This window comes from Manis pentadactyla, chromosome 4 (genome assembly GCF_030020395.1).
Source record: "Manis pentadactyla isolate mManPen7 chromosome 4, mManPen7.hap1, whole genome shotgun sequence".
NCBI classification, from domain to species: Eukaryota; Metazoa; Chordata; class Mammalia; order Pholidota; family Manidae; genus Manis; species Manis pentadactyla.
This window is the reverse complement of record NC_080022.1, coordinates 119,617,624-119,633,720: the sequence shown is the minus strand read 5'-3', so window position 1 is coordinate 119,633,720 and position 16,097 is coordinate 119,617,624. Positions and strand designations below refer to the sequence as shown.

General features: G+C 45.1%; 1 protein-coding gene and 1 pseudogene across 4 annotated transcripts in view; one reads left to right on the top strand and one right to left on the bottom strand.

The window, feature by feature from the left end:
• TOM1L2 (target of myb1 like 2 membrane trafficking protein) overlaps nt 1–16,097 on the top strand; it is a 150,924-nt gene that overhangs the window by 10,419 nt on the left and 124,408 nt on the right. The gene's annotated exons all lie outside the window — the stretch shown is intronic.
• On the bottom strand, nt 7,408–13,399 carry LOC118916794 (DNA-directed RNA polymerases I, II, and III subunit RPABC3-like; annotated as a pseudogene).

Here is a 16,097-nt window from a genome sequence, read left to right as displayed (position 1 = left end):
GGAACATTATGTTTACTAGACACCCCCCATCACCAAATTCCCCCCACATTCCCCATTACAGTCACTGTCCATCAGCGTAGTGAGATATTGTAGAATCACTACTTGTCTTCTCTGTGTTGTACAGCGCCCCCGTGCCCCTGCCACATTATACATGCTAATCATAATGCCCCCTTTCTCCCACCCCCCTTGTCCCTCCCTTCCCACCCATCCTTCCCAGTCCCTTTCCCTTTGGTAACTGTTAGTCCATTCTTGGGTTCTGTGAGTCTTCTGCTGTTTTGCTCCTTCAGTTTTTTCTTTCTTCTTATACTCCACAGATGAGTGAAATCATTTGATACTTGTCTTTCTCCACCTGGCTTATTTCACTGAGCATAATACCCTCTAGCTCCATCCATGTTGTTGCAAATGGTAGGATTTGTTTACTTCTTATGACTGAATAATATTCCATTGTATATATGTACCACATCTTCTTTATCCATTCATCTACTGATGGACACTTAGGTTGCTTCCATTTCTTGGCTATTCTAAATAGCGTTGCGATAAACATAGAGGCGCATCTGTCTTTTTCATACTGGACTGCTGCATTCTTAGGGTAAATTCCTAGGAGTGGAATTCCTGGGTCAAATGGTATGTCTATTTTTAGTTTTTTGAGGAACCTCCATACTGCTTTCCACAGTGGTTGAACTAATTTACATTCCCACCAGCAGGGTAGGAGGGTTCCCCTTTCTCCACATCCTCGCCGAAATTTGTCGTTGTTTGTCTTTTGGATGGTGGTCATCCTTACTGGTGTGAGGTGATGTCTCATTGTGGTTTTAATTTGCATTTCTCTGATGACTAGTAATGTGGAGCATCTTTTCTTGTGTCTGTTGGTCATCTGAATTTCTTCTTTGGAGAAGTGTCTTTAGATCCTCTGCCCATTTTTTAACTGGATTATTTGTCTTTTGTTTGTTGAGGTGTGTGAGCTCTTTATATATTTTGGATGTCAAGCCTTTATCGGATCTGTCATTTATGAATATATTCTCCCATACTGTAGGATGCCTTTTTGTTCTATTGCTGGTGTCCATTGCTATACAGAAGCTTTTCAGTTTGATGTAGTCCCACTTGTTCATTTTTGCTGTTGTTTCCCTTGCCCGGGGAGATATGTTCATGAAGAAGTTGCTCATGTTTATGTCCAAGAGATTTTTGTCTATGTTTTTTCCTAAAAGTTTTATGATTTCATGACTTACATTCAGGTCTTTGATCAATTTTGAATTTGCTTTAGTGTATGGGGTTAGACAGTGATCCAGTTTCATTCTCTTACATGTAGCTGTCCAGTTTTGCCAACACCAGCTGTTGAAGAAGCTGTCATTTCCCCATTGTATGTCCACGGCTCCTTTATCATATATTAATTTATCATATATGTTTGGGTTAATATCTGGGCTCTCTATTTTGTTCCACTGGTCTGTGGGTCTGTTCTTGTCCTAATACCAAATTGTCTTGATTACTGTGGCTTTGTAGTAGAGCTTGAAGTTGGGAAGCAATATCCCCACTGCTTTATTCTTCCTTCTCAGGACTGTTTCGGCTATTCGGGGTCTTTTGTGGTTCCATATGAATTTTAAAACTATTTGTTCCAGTTCATTGAAGAATGCTGTTGGTATTTTGATAGGGGTTGCATTGAATCTGTAGATTGCTTTAGGCAGGATGGCCATTTTGACAATATTAATTCTTCCCACCCAAGAACATGGGATGAATTTCCATTTGTTAGTGTCCTCTTTAATTTCTTTCATGAGTGTCTTATAGTTTTCAGGGTATAGGTCTTTCAGTTCCTTGGTTAGGTTTATTCCTAAGTGTTTTATTGTTTTTGATGCAATTGTGAATGGAATTGTTTTCCTGATTTCTCTTTCTGCTTGTTCATCATTAGTGTATAGGAAAGCCACAGATTTCTGTGTATTAATTTTGTATCCTGCAACTTTGCTGAATTCAGGTATTAGTTCTAGTAGTTTTGGAGTGGAGTCTTTAGGATTTTTTATGTACAATATCATGTCATCTGCAAATAGTGACAGTTTGACTTCTTCTTTACCTATCTGGATGCCTTGTATTTCTTTGTTTTGTCTGATTGCATGGCCAGGACCTTCAGTACTATGTTGAATAACAGTGGGGAGAGTGGGCATCCCTGTCTTGTTCCTGATCTTAGAGGAAAAGCTTTCAGCTTCTCGCTGTTAAGTATGATGTTTGCTGTGGGTTTGTCTTATATAGCCTTTATTATGTTGAGGTACTTGCCCTCTATACTGATTTTGTTGAGAGTTTTTATCATGAATGGATGTTGAATTTTGTCAAATGCTTTTTTGCATCTATGGAGATGATCATGTGTTTTTTGTCATTCTTTTTTTTTATGTGGTGGATGATATTGATGGATTTTTGAATGCTGTACCATCTGTGCATGCCTGGGATGAATCCCATTTGGTCATGGTATATGATCCTCTTGATGTATTTTTGAATTCAGTTTGCTAATATTTTGTTGAGTATTTTTGCATCTATGTTCATCAGGTATATTGGTCTGTAATTTTCTTTTTTTGTGGTGTCTTTGCCTGGTTTTGGTATTAGAGTGATGCTGGCTTCAAAGAATGAGTTTGGAAGTATTCTCTCTTCTATTTTTTGGAAAACTTTAAGGAGAATGGGTATTATGTCTGAAAAAATTCTGCAGTGAATCCATCTGGACCAGGGGTTTTGTTCTTGGGTAGTTTTTTGATTACCGATTCAATTTCATTGCTGGTAATTGGTCTGTTTAGATTTTCTGTTTCTTCCTGGGTCAGTCTTGGAAGGTTGTATTTTTTAGGAAGTTGTCCATTTCTTCTAGGTTTTCCAGCTTGTTAGCATACAGATTTTCATAGTATTCTCCAATAATTTTTTGTATTTCTGTGGGGTCTGTCGTGATTTTTCCTTTCTCATTTCTGATTCTGTTGATGTGTGTAGATTCTCTTTTTCTCTTAATAAGTCTGGGTAGGGGCTTATCTATTTTGTTTATTTTTTCAAAGAACCAGCTGTTGGTTTCATTCTTCTCAATTTTATTTATTTCTTCTCTGATCTTTATTATGTCCCACCTTCTGCTGACTTTGGGCCTCATTTGTTCTTCTTTTTCCAGTTTCAATAATTGTGACTTTAGACTATTCATTTGGGATTGTTCTTCCTTCTTTAAATAGGCCTGGATTGCTATATACTTTCCAGTTAGAACAGCCTTCACTGTGTCCCACAGAAGTTGGGGCTTTGTGCTGTTGTTGTCATTTGTCTCCATATATTGCTTGATCTCTGTTTTAATTTGGCCATTGATCCATTGATTATTTAGGAGCATGTTGTTAAGCCTCCATGTGTTTGTGAGCCTTTTTGCTTTCTTGGTACAATTTAGTTTTATACCTTTGTGATCTGAGAAGTTGGTTGGTAGAATTTCAATCTTTTGGAATTTACTGAGGCTCTTTTTGTGGCCTAGTATGTGGTCTATTCTTGAAAATATTCCAGGTGCACTTGAGAAGAATGTGTATCCTGCTGCTTTTGGGTGTAGAGTTCTGTAGATGTCTATTAGTTCCATCTGTTCTAGTGTGTTGTTCAGTGCCTTTGTGTCCTTACTTATTTTCTGTCTGATTGATCTGTCCTTTGGAGTGAGTGGTGTGTTGAAGTCTCCTAAAATGAATGCATTGCATTCTATTTCCTCCTTTAATTCTGTTAGTATTTGTTTCACATATGTTGGTGCTCCTGTATTGGGTGCATATATATTTATAATGGTTATATCCTCTTGTTGGACTGAGCCCTTTATCATTATGTAATGTCCTTCTTTATCTCTGGTTACTTTCTTTGTTTTGAAGTCTATTTTGTCTGATACAGTCCTGTAGCACCTGTTTTTTCTCCCTATTGTTTGCATGAAATATCTTTTTCCATCCCTTGACTTTTGGTCTGTGTATGTCTTTGAGTTTGAAGTGAGTTTCTTATAGGCAGCATATAGATAGATGGGTCTTGCTTTTTTATCCATTCTATTACTCTGTGTCTATTGATTGGTGCATTCAGTCCATTTACATTTAGGGTGATTATCGATAGATATGTACTTATTGCCATTGCAGGCTTTAAATTCGTGGTTACCAAAGGTTCAAGGGTAATTTTTTTACTATCTAACCATCTAACTTAACTCTCTTTTTAAGCTATTATAAACACAGTGTGATGATTCTTTATTGCTATTCCTTCTTATTCCTCCTCCTCCACTCTTTATATGTTAGGTGTTTTATTCTGTACTCTTTTAAAGTGTTTCCTTTGGCTGCTTTTGTGAGTAGTTGATTTTATTTTTTGCCTTTAGTTAGTATTTAGTTGATCTGCTTTCTTTGTTGTGATTTTATTTTCTCTGGTGACATCTATTTAGCCTTAGGAGTGCTTCCATCTAGAGCAGTCCCTCTAAAATATCCTGTAAAGATGGTTTGTGGGAGGCAAATGCCCTCAACTTTTGCTTGTCTGGGAATTGTTTAATTCCTCCTTCATATTTGAATGATAATTATGCTGTATACAGTATTCTTGGTTCAAGGCCCTTCTGTTTCATTGCTTAAAATATATCATGCCATTCTCTTCTGACTTGTAAGGTTTCTGTTGAGAAGTCTGATGATAGCCTGATGGGTTTTCCTTTGTAGGTGATCTTTTTTCTCTCTCTGGCTGCCTTTAATACTCTGTCCTTGTCCTTGATCTTTGCCATTTTAATTATTACATGTCTTGTTGTTGTCCTCCTTGGGTCCCTTGTGTTGGGAGTTCTGTGGGCTTCCATGGTCTGAGAGACTATTTCCTCCCCCAGTTTAGGGAAGTTTTCAGCAAGTATTTCTTCAAATACACTTTCTATCCCTTTTTCTCTCTCTTCTTCTTCTGGTACTCCTATAATGCAAATATTGTTCCGTTTGGATTGGTCACACAGTTCTCTTAATATTCTTTCCTTCCTGGAGATCCTTTTATCTCTCCCTGCTTCAGCTTCTCTGTGTTCCTGTTCTCTGATTTCTATTCCATTAACAGCCTCTTGCACCTCATCCAGTCTGCTCTTAAGTCCTTCCAGAGATTGTTTTATTTCTGTATTCTCCCTCTCTACTTGCTCCTTTAGCTCTTGCATATTTCACTGCAGGTCCATCAGCATGGTTTTGACCTTTATTTTGAATTCTTTTTCAGGAAGATTGGTTAAATCTCTCTCTCCCCAGGTCCTCTCTTAGGGGTTGTCTGAGCAATCCTGGACTGGACCAAATTCTTCTGCCTTTTCATAGCGATTGAGGTAGCTGGAGGCAGGTAGCGCGTGTGTCCGCTGGGAGAACAAAGTCCTTTCCTGCTTGTTGGTCGCCTTGCCCTTCTCCCCTGCCTGTGTCAGTTATCTGCACACCTGGAGTAGCCTCCAGATTAATCCCCTAAGCTGCTGTGGGTGGGGTCGCTGTCAGGGTAGCCCAGAGCCCTGTGGGGAGTGGCAGGTGTGCCAGGTGTGCTCTCCTGCAAGAACGGCGCCCCTTTGTGCCTTGCCCCAGTTTCCTCTGCCTGTGCCATGCAGGTGCGCACTGGTGGCGGCCTCTGGGTCTGGCCTGGGCGGCTGCGTGCTGGGAGGAGATTCTGGGCGGTTGCTGTGGGTGCGGCTGCTCTCTGGCTGCTCCGCGGATGTAAGCATGTGCGGCCGCTCTCTGACTGCTCAGCCACTGTGTCCGGGCCGCGCCAGCCAGGGGAACAACTGGTAGGCTGCCCATCACCGTGAAGGGCTTGAGGGGTGTGTTCCACCCAGGGGACTGGGGCACCGAAAGTTCCTCAGAATTCCCATCCTGCTATGTCGAGTGTATAATGACGCTTCCGTCCAGCTTTGAGGCCACTGTTCCTTTAAGAGTTTCAAAAAGTGCCTGCTTTTCTTTTGTCCCAGTGGAGTTGACTGTGGGGACCCATCTGGAGTCTCCATCTTGGATTTTACTTTTCCTTCCATTCCCGTAATATCCAGCACCCCACGCACTGTGTGTCTGCGCTCTGGTGTGGATGGCTAGGGCTGGGTGTTCAGCAGTCCTGGGCTCACTCTCCCTTCCCGCTCCGACTCCTCTCCTCCCGCTGGGAGCTGGGGTGAGGGGCACTCGGGTCCCACCAGGCCGCGGCTTGTGTCTTACCCTCTTCGTGAGGTGCTGGGTTCTCGCAGGTGTAGATGTAGCCTGGCTGTTGTACTGTATCCACTGGTCTGTGTTTTAGGAATAGTTGTATTTGTTGTATTTTCAAAAATATATATGGTTTTGGGAGATTTCCGCTGCCCTACTCACACCGCCATCTTGGCTCCTCTTCAACAATTAAGTTTTGACAAATGAATCCACAGTTGCGACCCATACCTCTATCAAGGTAAAGACTTTCACCATCACCTGAGGAAGTACTCTCCTGCACCTTCCCAGGCAGAGGTAACCACTGATATCAACTATCACCAGAGATTTGTTTTGCCTGCTCTACCAGTGGGGTTGTACAGTGGGTGCTTTTTTGTGTTGAACCTGAACAGTTATTTGGAGAGGTTTTCTGCTGTGTTCCTCTAGTCCTGAGGAACCATATACACTATTTTCTCCAACTGCCATCTTGAAAGACCATGTGATCTGGGTCCTTCTGGTCCCTGAGGTGCTGTGATTTGTGGAGTGGGGGCCCTCAGCCAATGGGCCACCGTATTGTCTGCTGAGTGTGATGGAGGACATGGAGAGAACAACTTGATTTCCAGATATTAGGTTGGGTTTGTTTCTATAATTATATTGGTGTCACAGACTTCTCACTTGTCAACTGGGCAAATTGGATCTACCAGCAGATGAAAGAGACTAACTGACAACCAAAAATGTCACTTGTAATGGCACATTTCTGACAAGGTGCCCATGAGATGAACTCATTTCCATTTCATAAATACTTTTTGAACATAAAGGTAGATTGCTCCAAGGAGCAACAGCAATGGGTGGGGAGGTGGGGGGATGAGCAGACAGACAGGGGAACCAGACTGTGATGGGGCATCTGTGGGCCTCTCTCCCTTGGAGCTTAGTCTCAGTGGCTGGGGTGGGGGAATTATTTGTTTGTTTTTCTTCATAACATCTTTAGCCTTTGTTCTTTTTTCTTAGTTTTGGCCTCCTCTAACTTAGTCCAGCCCTGGTCATGCTGGGCCATGGCAGGTACCATCCTCCTGCTCTCCTTCCTTCCATTCTCCCTCCCTTTCTCTGCATGGCTGCTCACAACTTTGGACAAGTAGACCAGAAGAACCTTCCTGGACCTCCTCATCTTCAGAATGAATCATGAACGTGGGCTGGTGGTCAAGGCCCTTGCTGATCGGGTTCTGCTGCCTGCTGTCTGACTGCCCTCTGCCATCCTGCCCCCTCCTGCCTTTGCTCCTGTGGGCTTCCCCGTGTGGCACTCCACTCTTGCTCACCGCTTAGGGCCATCCACACTTCAGGACCTAGCTTAGATCCTCCCACTGCCACAAAGCTGGTCCACAAGCCCCTGCACTGCAGGGGCAGTTATGTTTTATATGTATTTAATAATTATCTGACTATTTCAATAGTACTGTATGGGGTAGAGTGGGATGGGATTTTGAATTCAAAGGTAAATAATATCCTTAACTTGCTCTGAGAGGAGCTGAGCACACAGGGTCCAAAGGGAGGTGTCTTTGTATGGGGTAGAAGGAAGGAGAAGGGAACTAACATTTCTGGGGCACCTACATGGGCCAGGAACTGTGCTGGACCATTGAAGATTCTGTCTTATTTAACGCTCTTCACCTTCTGAGCTGGGCATTTCTACCTCTGTTGTGATTTTCTCAGAATCACATAACAACAGGATTGAAACCCAGTGAGGTCCACAACACAGCCTCTGGGCTCCTCACCACCCCACCCGGCCTCCTATGGTGTCAGGTGGGGCTGGGGCGGGTCAGTGAGTTGGGTATTGGCTGTCTCCATACCCTGTCCCTGTGCATGCTAGCAGGTGGGACGTTCCTCCTGAGCTGAGGGCAGATGGTGAAAGGCTCTGCCCAGTGGAGGTCCTCGTTTGGGCTCTGCTCCCCAGGTAGGGGATGAGCCCGTGTAGGGGAGCTGTGTTTCTCTGTTCTCCTGGGGCCAGGGAACAGGATCTCAACGGTCTTCCTGCTTGTCTTCAGCAATTTCAGGAAGACTTCTGAGGCCAAATTGCTGTTTCCTGTTGAACTCACTTTCAAAGGCACAGAACAATTCTTGGCATGCTTTTTAAATAAAGTGTAAAATACACATAACACAAAATTTACTATCTTAACCATTTTTAAGTGTGCAGTTCAGTGGCATTAAGTATGTTCACGTTGTTGTGTAACCATCACCACCATTCCTCTCCAGAACTTTCTTCATCTTGCCTAACTGAAACTTACTAACAGCTCCCATTTCCCCTTGCCCTCCCCCTAAACCCCTGGCAACCACCCTTTTATTTTCTGTCTCTACAAATTTGATAACTCTGTGTACCTCATATGAATGGAATCATACAGTATCCTTTGTGACTGGCTTCTTTCACTTGGCACAATATCTTCAAGATTCACCCACATTGGAGCATGTATCAGAATTTCCTTCTTTTCAAGACTGAATAATATTCCATTGTATGAATATACCACATTTTTTGTGAAACAGGAGAGCTTATATAAAAATCATATACACAAAACACCTTCTGGTTCATTCTAAGCTTTCCCGCTGGATGTTTCACAGGCCAGTCAATTTCCCATTGAGTCCAGACTCCCTAAAGAGGCACCCACAGTGCAGAGAGCAAGCTCCTCCTGAACAGGTGCCATCAACAGGAACTGCTGCTACTCAGGCTTGAATGAATGTCCAAGGCCTGAGTGACTAAGCAGTGAGGCTGGCTTCCCAGGTGGTTCAGAAGGCCAGTTCTTTCATCAGCTGATAAACTCTGGAATTAACTTGAAATCCATGTAGGTTTTTGGCATCACCCTGTAGCCTCATGGCCAGGCCCCCTAGGATTTGTAGGCAGAGAGACGTGCTGCTGCTTCAGTAGAAGGTTCGTGTCCCTTAACCCTGTATGCTTTCTCATCTGTTACTTACTCCAGTCAGCCAGCCCCCGGAGACCTGCATCTGCACGGTTGTATTCACCATCATTCAGGGCATCATCTTCATACAGGGTCCTGGCCAGGACCAACCAGAACTTGTCACCCAAGTCTACTGGGCAGATCTGAATGTTTACATCTAAGATTAGGTCCATCTTGACTCACTCTCACAGTGCAGTTGGGACACTTGGTCAAACTTCTTGCCCTCCAGGTCAGTGTCTTTCACATAAAAAATATCCTCACACCGGATACCTGCCCCGGTGAGGGGGCCACAGGAATAGAAGAGGGGCTGAATGCATGACCACCACTAGGGGTGCCACACCCTCTCTTGTGGAGGAAAGGAGAGGAGAGGAGAAAGGAGCCCCTGGAGCACAGCGAGGGATCCATGTTGTGTTTACCCATCCATCTCTGGGTCCTTGGGTTGCTCCTGCCTTTGGCTATGGACATGGGTGTGCAAATACTTATCTGTGTCCCTGCTTTCAGTTACTTTGGGTACATACTAAGAAGTGGGATTGCTGGATCGTATGGTAATTCTTTTTTTTTTTGAGGACCCTTCATCTGTTTTCTAGAGCGGCTGTACCATTTTACATTCCCACCAACAGTGCACAAAATTCTCCACACCCTCACTGACACTGCTTTATTGATAATAGCCATCCTAATAGGTGTGAAGTGGCTGCATACTTTTTGAGGGTGTATTATTAAGCACCCACATAGGTTCAGGACTGTTCAGAATCTAAGTGTAGGACGTGTATCTGGAAGAAGGCAGAGCTTTGCTACCCTGGGGAGCATGTTCATTTTTCAGCATTCCATGTTTGCTAGACGATACTGCATGGTGGTGGTTATACAAAATTGCTTTGTTGGGAGGGAGGGTGTCCACCTAACCTTATGGATTTAGAGGCAGTGATGGAACAGAGGGACTTGAGGGATCACTTGTGGCTTGGTGACAGCAGAAATTACAGCCCTCAGTTGGGCTGGTAGCATTCTTTGTCTTAGCTCTTAATGAATAGCTGTCCTCCAGGAGATGTCTTTTATCTCTGGGCAGTTCACTGCCCTGGGCACTGCAGTCAGGCAGGTTGCAGTGTGATGGGGTGGGGGAGGCAGGACAGCCTGCCAGGGCCTCTGAGTGCCTGCCCTGATTTGGTGGTGCTGGGGGTGTATGAGACACAGTCGCTGCTCTCAGGAAGTTTCCACTGAGAGGGAAATAGACACATCATTTCAGGGTCCAGGGCGAGTCCCTGAAAGAAGTGGGGACAAGGCCCTATGGGAGGCCCAGAACAGAGAAGGCAGGTTCCTGAGAGGCATTGTCTGAACTTGGTTTTAAAGGGTGAGTAGGAGCTGGCCAGAAAGAGAGAAGGGAGTTGGAGGAGGGAACAAGCCCTTCTGCTGTCATTGAACTTCATCCAAGACATGCTCTTGTTTGGGAGAATATTCCAAGTGGTCTTACATTTCAAGCCTTGATAGATTTAGGGAGGAGATGAAATGGAATCTTCCTCAGAGCTCTACCAATGGATGGAGGCAGGTAAAAGGGAGGCGACCAGCCTTTTGGGGATGGCCTCCTGCAAGCCCCATTGCATCCCCATTGTCCTGGTTGCAAGGCTGCCTTTGAGAGAGGTGCACACACCCTCCCTGCCTTCCTACAGGGCTGGCAGAGGAGGAGGCGGCACCCTGGGGTGGTCTAGGGGCCTCCCATGGCTGGTCAGCCCTCAAAGCCTGTACTCCACTGTTTCTCTAGTCCAGAGGCACCTTCTTTTGTGCCAGCTGTTTGCCTTCCAGTGAGTGGGTATTGACATGTATACCCACTGTTATTTAAAAATTAGACAATAAGAAGTGTATTTTGTATAAAGTGGGAGTCCCCACTTCCCCAACTCCACTCTCCTCCCCAGAGGCAACCCTGTCAGCTGCTGAGCGTGTGGTCCTTGTTCTATGAAGTGTCTTTTTACGACAAGGTTCTATGATGGGTTTCATTTTACAACTTGCTTTTGTTACGCCATTCTATATTCTGGGGCTCTCTCCTTCCATGGCAGCATATTTAGATCTTCCGCATTGTGTGTAGCACTCCACAGAGTGAATATACAATTTATACAGCCATTCTCCTTCTGTGAGGCAGTTTTGTCCTTATAAACGGTGCTGTAACAACATATCTTTGTACACTCATACATTTCTTTGGTTTAGATTCCCAGAAGTAAAAACTTAGGCCAGACTATAGGAGCATTTACAATTTTGATAAAGACTGCCAACTTGCCCTCCAAAAATGTGTTCTGCTTTAGACTCACCAGCACAGCCAAACAGGACTTGTTTTCCCTTCTCCCTCATCACTGCTGGGTATCTTTTATATTTCTGCACATCTGAGGAGGGAAAAAGCATTTGGCTGTTGGTGGTCCATGCTCCCTAACAGAAAGCCATCCCTGAGACCTGTGGATGAAAGCTCCCCGCCTCCAGCCAGCCTCCTTCCTGAGCACCACACTCTGTGGAAGTGCAGAGTGGCAGATGCCTGCTGGCGGGGCCGCAGAGACACACTGCTCCCCTCTGTCCTTGGCCTCCCCGTGCCCTGTCTCAGGCCAGCCAGAACATTTGCTTTTCGTGTTGAATTTTTTCCTAGAATTCGTTTGGTCACCCTTTCCCAGCTGGCTTTCCTATGAACTATGTCAGTGCCTCACTTCGTTGCTGCATCTGCCTGCCAGCTCTGCAGGACCCACATCTTTCTACTGCTGCTCCGGGCTAGCAGCCTCTGACACCCACACTCACACTCCCTGTGTGTTCTTGGTGAACATTAGTTATGAGAGTCCATGGGGCCTCCCTCCTTGTCACTAACCCAATAAGATACTATAATTCAGGTGTTCTGTACATCCTTTAATTAGGGTCAGAATAGAGGAGTAAAAACACAATTTCCCCCAAATCTAATAAACATTCTCAGAAACTGGATTTTAGATTTGGTTCCCTGCCAGAGAGCTGTAAAGAGGGTGGGTGAGGAGGGCACTGCCATTTCTTGGGGGCTACTGGTCAGTTTCCTTGCAGGAACCCAAGGCATGGTGGTATTTTCTCTGATTTACAGTGGGGCTGAGTCACATGCCAGAGACCCTGTGCCCCCCGCAACCAGGGACTTAAGTGGCAAAGCCCAGACTTGAACCCAGGTTTTCCCTGCACTATGGTACTTCCCCTCTTCATAGCTTGGCTCCAAGCAGATTCATCCCACAGATCTTCCTTCCTGGCGGGCCTCATGGAGCTGTTGGGCATCTGGAAGAAGGACCTGTGCCTTTTCCCTCACCTTCCCCTGCACACCTGCACTCTGGCCTGGGCTTCCCGGGTTTTGCAGTGTCCTTTCTCTCCTGGGGACCACCTTTATATGCTGACATATCCAGGAGCCACCTATACTGTTATTTATGGAGTATTTTCTTTATACTGAGTCACTCTTTTTTTACTTGGGCAAATTTACCTTCATGGGCTTTTTTCACTGCTCTAAGTAGAAAACCAATTTCACTTGGCATCAATCCAAAGTAACATACAGATAATAAAAAGAAATGAATACAGTGAAATCAAAACAGCAATCCTAGCTGGGTCCTGCAGTCTTCAAAAGCTCCCAGGGATGGCCCGCTCCTTATTAGAACAGGCAGCATTCATAGTGTTGGAGCAGCCACACCGGGGAGAGGCAGGAGAGTCTCAAGGTAACTGATTCAGTGGATTGAGCACCCCTTTCCAGCCTGCTCAATGCCACCTTTGAGGAGCGCTCCTCCAGCTTCTGGCCACTGCCTGCCTCCAGGCCTTTGCTTCTGCCCTTGGCTCCATTAGGATGGCTCTCCTCTTCCTCTCTTGCACGTGGTGAAGTTCTATTCCTCCTGCAAGGTGAGGCTCAAATGCCACACTTACTGAGACATGGCCTCTGATGACAGAGCCACTGTGTCCTCACCCTAGGTGCTCCAATTACTCCCTGGGACCCTTTCCATATGTCCGTCCTGGCACAGGTCAGACTGAAGAGCAGGCCTCTGTGTATTTATCCCGTGAGTCTCTGAGCTGTGGGAAGGGGTGCTTATTCTTCTGACTCAGTTGGGAGCCCCTGTGGGCTGAAACAGGTTCTTGTCAGAGCTTCAGCCTCAGGCTCTGCTCCTCTCTGCACTGGCCCCTCTGCTGTGAGCTTGGTGCTCAGGCGATGTTGCTGGTGAGCTGGGTATTCTGGCATGCGTTCACAACTGCCACCCCTGACTCCAGAGCAGCCCCTAGCCATGGGGAAGACGCAGGTGCAGACACCCCAGGTGGCAGGTGGCAAGAGCAGCTGCTGGGGTAGAAGGCACCTCTGTGAGGAATGCTTGGCATGGAGGGTCCCCAGCTGTATGAAAGCCAGTACCTCTGCAGATGCCCCTGGGACCGTGATGTTCCCTTGGCTTTGAGCTGCTTTGGCTTCCTTGGCTTTGACCTGCTTTGGCTTCCTGGCTCCGGCTCCCCGCTCATCCGGTCTTTGGGACAGCCTCCTCTTCGCGTGGCCCCCTCTGGTGTTTCGGCCCCTGCCTGACACTGGCTTTTTGGCTTTGGCCACTGCTCAGTGCTCACAGGCCTGGCTCTGGACCCCTGCCTCCCTGCCAGGATCAGCATGCCCACATCTCATGACCTGTCCAGCTTTGGTCCAGAGGTCTATGGGAGGGAGGTTGTGTGTCCAGGGTGAGGTGGCCAGTGGCTGAGGGAGAGCCAAGTGCTCCCGAGGGCTCCTGTTGTCCTCCATCCACTCTGCGGACCTCACTCTTCCCTGGGAGTGGTATAGACTGCAGGGAAGAGCTGCAAGCTGCTGAGCAAGCTGTGCCCTGGGGCTGCACGGAGGAAGGGCATCTTTTCCTAATTGGCCCGAAACTCTGTATGGGCTGGCAGCAACCCTGGAGAGCTGTGGCCTACCCCTGCTGGACTCCATACCTACTCTAGGGTAGGGACTAGGGGCATTCATCTTGGAAGCCGAGTGTCCAACACTTCTAGTCTCAATGAAAGGTGGATGAATAGAATTTAGTTCAGTTGGTCTTTTGAAATGAAACTGTTAGGCTAGGGAACTTGATGAAAGACAAATACACTGCCATGACACACAGGCACTTAATGTCCCTGAGCCTCAGTTTCTTCATTGTGACCACTCCATACCTCTTAGCTCAAGTTGGATAATGCATGTAAAGCACTTGACTCACTAAGTGTTTTTTCCCCTCCCTCAAAAATGTTTCTGAAATGAATGAATTTAGAAGGTATATGCTGAGAGAGTAATTATTTTTTTTAATGAAACACAAATTTTTATTTGTTTATTTTAATAGTCAACCTCTCATGCTGCAGAAAAGTTGTGATAAATTACAACACGTATGCCTTCTGGAAAGAAAAAAACTTTGAAATCATACAAACTTCAATTTGAGTCTCAGTTCCACTAACCTCCTTGAGTGTCAGCTTCCTCATTTGTAAAATGGGGATAATAGTTCTACTTTTAAAACTGTGTATGTGGGCATTAAATGAGATACTTGATTGAGCTGCCATCAGACTGGGCATACCACAGACTGGGCAGCTTAAAGAATAGGCCTTACGAGAATGAAACTGGATCACTGTCTAACCCCATACACAAAAGTAAATTTGAAATGGATCAAAGACCTGAATGTAAGTCATGAAACCATAAAACTCTTAGAAAAAAACATAGGCAAAAATCTCTTGGACATAAACATGAGCGACTTCTTCATGAACATATCTCCCCAGGCAAGGGAAACAAAATAAAAAATGAACAAGTGGGACTATATCAAGCTGAAAAGCTTCTGTACAGCAAAGGACACCATCAATAGAACAAAAAGGTACCCTACAGTATGGGAGAATATATTCATAAATGACAGATCCGATAAAGGCTTGACATCCAAAATATATAAAGAGCTCACGCACCTCAACAAACAAAAAGCAAATAATCCAATTAAAAAATGGGCAGAGGAGCTGAACAGACAGTTCTCCAAAGAAGAAATTCAGATGGCCAACACACACATGAAAAGATGCTCCACATCACTAGTCATCAGAGAAATGCAAATTAAAACCACAATGAGATATCACCTCACACCAGTTAGGATGGCCACCATCCAAAAGGCAGACAACAACAAATGTTGGCGAGGATGTGGAGAAAGGGGAACCTTCCTACACTGCTGGTGGGAATGTAAACTAGTTCAACCATTGTGGAAAGCAGTATGGAGGTTCCTCAAAAAACTAAAAATAGACATACCATTTGACCCAGGAATTCCACTTCTAGGAATTTTCCCTAAGAATGCAGGAATCCCAGTTTCAAAAAGACATATATATACCCCTGTGTTTATCACAGCACTATTTACAACAGCCAAGAAATGGAAGCAACCTAAGTGTCCATCAGTTGATGAATGGATAAAGAAGATGTGGTACATATACACAATGGAATATTATTCAGCTGTAAGAAGAAAACAAATCCTACCATTTGAACAACATGGATGGAGCTAGAGGATATTATGCTCAGTGAAATAAGCCAGGTGGAAAAAGACAAGTACCAAATGATTTCACTCATCTGTGGAGTATAAGAACAAAGAAAAACTGAAGGAACAAAACAGCAGCAGGATCAACCCAAGAATGGACTAACAGTTACCAAAGGGAAAGGGACTGGGCAGGAGGGGTGGAAGGGAGGGATAAGGGCGGGGAAAAAGAAAGGGGGCATTACGATTAGCAGGTATAATGTTGGGAGGGCATGGGGAGGATTGTGCAACACAGTGAAGACAAGTAGTGATTCTACAACATCTTACTATGCTGATGGACAGTGACTGTAATGGGGTATGTGGGGGGGACTTGTTGAAGGGGGGAGCCTAGTAAACATAATGTTCTTCATGTAATTGTAGATAAATGATAGAAAACAAACAAAAAAAATTTCAATGGGAGAAAAAAACAGAAGAGAAAAAAAAAAGCCCTTACTTTGTCACTGTTCTGGAGGCTGGAAGGCAAAAATCCAGCTGCCAGCAGGTCTGGTTTCTCCTGAGGGCTTTCTTCTCAGCTTGCGAAGGGCTGCCTTCTTGCTGTGTCCTCATATAGGCTGACTCTGTTCACACACATCCCTGGC